The following is a 4,221-nucleotide window of genomic DNA, read 5'->3' as shown; positions in this document are numbered from 1 at the left end:
TTAAAGAAAAAAAAAGTATTAAACATTACTTTTTATATTTCTTACTGAATAAACATATAAATATATTTATTATTGTAAAGAAGGTAAACAATTAGTACGATAAAAAAAACTTTAACATATTAATAAACAAATTTCATCTCTCGCAATAAATTACCAAAAATGTATTAAAATATTCTTCATAAAACTAGTCAATACTAGTCTCAATAAACCACAATTCCATTAGAAAAATGGTAAAATTGAAATTAACGAAAGAATGACGAAAATTAAGACTTGTATTGCAATTTTTCTTGCAAAAAATGAGCCCTAAGCAAAAAAAAAGGATCAATAGATCGAAGTCGTCCAGGGTTCTCATCACAGTGAATGACAGAAACAGAATTCAACGAACAATGTCTCCAAATCATACTGTATTATTTGCAAGATACTCGTGGCTCTCTACCTATAGTACAGAAAAACATTTAACACTAAAAATCGTCAAATTGTATTTTCTCTTTCTCCACTGACCGTTTAGATCAATGAATTTTTTCACACGCTCACTTTCTCGCACTCTCACTCTAAACAGTCACTCTCTCTCGCTTTCACGCTTGTGTATTGTGTATCACTCGTTCTTACGAATTCAACCGTTCGCCATGCCTGCGTATATGTATGTAAAACAACGCGCGACACACATTCCCGATATATGGTGTAATGTGTGCCCTATACATATACACACACATATAGAATAATGAATAAACTTTTTTTACTTGAAATCTCACGCGTACGTTATAATCCATACGATATTAATTCTTTTTAATATATATATATATATATACAGATATATACTTATATATACGTATACATATACATATACTTATATTTCTTGTTATTTATTGATTTGTTTCATTTGCATTTCTTCTTTCTTTAATTAATTGAGTGTCAGTTTTGTATCTTCATCATCGTCGTTAGTAGTGTTAATTATTTAATTACCTATTTATTTATTTATTTATCTTTCACCACGCATTTTTTGCTCCGCTCTTCTGTTTCATTTGAACCTTTGCAATCGTTCCCTCGTTCCATGGTCTTCGAAGATTTTTCCGTTCGCTTGTGGATGTTTAAAGTCATTATCGACTCGATTAAAATCTTGGTATATTTCTTCCTTGCGATGATTTTGCGCGACAAGACAATCGTAAGGAAATTCAAGTAATCCTAACTTTTAACTGAACGTTTATTTCCATTTAAGTAGTTTAAAAATTCGGATTATTGAGTTTTATGTAATTGAAAAATAATTTCCGTCATCTTCCATACAAAACTTTATTTCTGCTTAATTATTTCGATCTATTTAAGTGTACAACCTATGTAATCGAGAGAACAACCATTTTAATTTAGAACTAGACGTTAGCATTACGTTAAGTATAAAAATTTCCGACAACTTTTCCGGTAACTTAATCTAAAACCTCTCGTTGGCTCTAATTGAAAGTTCATTTCCCTTTAATTAATAAATACTAGTAAAATTTTTATAAATCATGCTTTTTTCTTCGTTGAAAAATCTTTTTTTTCTGAAACTCAAAATAATTTGTTGCAAAACAGAGAAAATCATTTTCGACTGATTTGGAAAACAAATAAATCGTCAGAGAGAAAGAGACAGAAATATAAAACAACGCATATTTTACAACGTTCTCTTTAACTATACAACTTTTATTAATTTTCACTGTGTAACTGTCATAATTTTCAATTTTTACAATAATTTATGATCGTATAACTCTCCATTTTTAGCATACTTTTTTGTTTTCTTTTTTTTAAATTTTTATTTTTTATAAAGTTCCTCTCGTAGTCATACGATATTTCTTAATTACATATTACTAATACACGATTTTTTTTCTTAACCTTTCTGTTTCGTTTATTATCGATCGAACCTAGGGCGAGTAAAATCGAATGAAGACGTATCGATCGTCGATAGACCGACGTTACGATCGATCGATCGAAGGTATCGATCGTAACGGCTCGTAACAATAGAAAATAATAAAAATTCGTACGACGATTAAAAAAGAGAGAAAAAAAATGAATACCAAAAAGAAAAAAAGAAAAAATGGTTAAAAAGCAAGGATTATTGCTTCACGGTAGTATGTTCGTTTGCTGTGAAAAATCAGGTGGAAATTGAACGATCGTCGAACATGAAACACGATACTCTCATCTCTCCTAACCTTAACTTACGATAATGAAAAGATAATCGAATATTCCCTTTTATTCGTATATATTATCTTTTTACTCTTATGTTTTTCTTTTGCTTCTTATTCTTCTTCTTTTGTTGTTTCATTAAGAGCTAACAATTGATACAAAAATCGACTCGTTGACGATACGATTAGAAAGGCTATCAGGATAATCGACGAGGGATCAATTAATCGTAGTTGTGTCGACGAGAGGCTCTTTTTTCGTTAATTTCTTCTCGATAGAAAAAGTGTCGCTGACTTATCAGCCATTATGCGAAGGATAATGAGACGTTTAAAATAAAATGAGCAGAATGAGGCAAGATGTTAAAAAAAAAAAAAAGAGTAAAATAAAAATTCTTTAAACACAATAAAATGTTCGGCGAAGAGAATTAAATTTGAAGATGACCGTTAAACGGAACCAAAATTTTAATTAGCACTTTTAACCAAACGTTAATGATTAACGGTACTAAAACGATGGAGGTTATGGCTGAAATTTAGTAAAACAAAGATTAAGTTTAACACAAAGTATGAATAGAAGCAACTATTGTGAAGTGAGACGATAAAAAACCGGGGAGGATAGCGACAGAAAAAATCGAATGAGATGAGTTAAAAACCTACCTGAAGAGATGTTCATCGTCTGGCGGTCAGAAACAAGGCGAAAACACAAAAGCACGTCCCGTAGCGAGAAACGACTCGGTAACTCGCTGGCGATCGATTATGGGAACGAGGGAACAACCTCAAGATGATGGTGAATTACAGGGCTAAAAAGAGGAAACGAGAAAAGGGTCGTCTTGGCAGGTGTTTATAAACGTCACCCTCGATTTTATTCGAGCTTCTTCTCCATCTTCGATTTTCGATCTGTTCCTCGTTCTAGATCACCGTATCATCGTTAAAACCATCTCACTTCTTTTTCCAAAATTGTGTCTATTATTTCTAACATTTCTTCAACCATCAGCGCCATCTGTTCGCTCAAAATTTCGTCCGCCATGTTGATTTTAACCTTGAATTTTCGCTCCAGCTATTTCTTTTTCGTATTTCCCTTCGCCATCCTTAAGGTCCCCTTCTTCTTCTTCGTCTTATGGTTCTTCAAGCCAGTTCTTTGTTCAGACTCTGGAAAATTTCAATCGTGTCCATGCAATGATCCACAGGTTGATGATTTTAGTTAGCAATCATCCTTGTTCTCGTCCTCGTTGCCGTAACATCGTGTACTTTTTGGTGGGTCTCGCGCGTATTGTGTTATGTATTCGCTTGTGTGTCTGGTGTAGATGTGTGAGATCGAGTCAGAGAGCCGACTGCTGGACTCTAGCTGAAGAGGCACGCGATGTCGCGAAATTGTTGCTGCAAAAGTATTATCTGCTCCACGTTTCGTCTCCACATCCTGGAACAAACGGCAACGCCGCGGTCAACACGCGTTTCACGTTTGATTTGATCCTCGTCACAATAAACTATTCCATCTATTTTATTTGACTAATGATTTCTTTCAATACGAATTTACGCTAATATATTGAGTTTCGGTTCGAGGATGATTGAATTTCTCAAGCTGTGTAACATTTAACGCGATATACAGGGTGTTCATTATCATGCTAATAATACTGGTAGTTACGATTTTTGGGTCACTTAGGATGATACGACATGGAAGAGTTGCGTATAAAATTACTTATAAAAAAAGTAATGTGACTTTAATTTTTTTAATATTTCAAAGAGAATTGAAACATTTCAGTAGGAGGAGATGCGATAATTTTGTTGAAAATAAGTGTACAGTATAATATAATGTAATATAGTATACATAAGTAAGGTTCGTCTACTATTTGCGCCTACGTTTGTCTCATTCTTTTAATGTAACAAAACTGTTTTAAAAGTTTTGACTCTTAAACAATAATAATTGTAAAAAAGTGATCTATTTTATATGACATTTTTTTCTGTTAAATTAACGTAAGTGATTTAAAAATCATGGAATACTATTATAACATCCACCCTATATAAACATACAATATACTAAGTTCTCCCTTCAAGATATTCTTGGAAAGCTATAAATACA

At 32.5% G+C, this 4,221-nt stretch overlaps 1 protein-coding gene across 1 annotated transcript in view; it reads right to left on the bottom strand.

Annotated features, from left to right (window-relative positions):
* Window positions 1-2,665: 2,665 nt before the first annotated feature.
* The window catches only part of LOC108573260 (ran-binding protein 9), a 15,838-nt gene continuing 14,282 nt past the window's right edge, over window positions 2,666-4,221 (bottom strand). Inside the window, exon 8 of the transcript XR_001891399.1 lies at window positions 2,666-3,561. The gene's annotated coding sequence lies outside the window, so the exon portion shown is untranslated. The remainder of the gene's footprint in view (window positions 3,562-4,221) is intronic.

This window comes from Habropoda laboriosa, unplaced genomic scaffold, assembly GCF_001263275.1.
Source record: "Habropoda laboriosa isolate 0110345459 unplaced genomic scaffold, ASM126327v1 scaffold134, whole genome shotgun sequence".
Lineage (NCBI taxonomy): Eukaryota > Metazoa > Arthropoda > Insecta > Hymenoptera > Apidae > Habropoda > Habropoda laboriosa.
The sequence above is the reverse complement of the archived record's forward strand: the minus strand, read 5'-3'. Positions and strand labels throughout refer to the sequence as shown.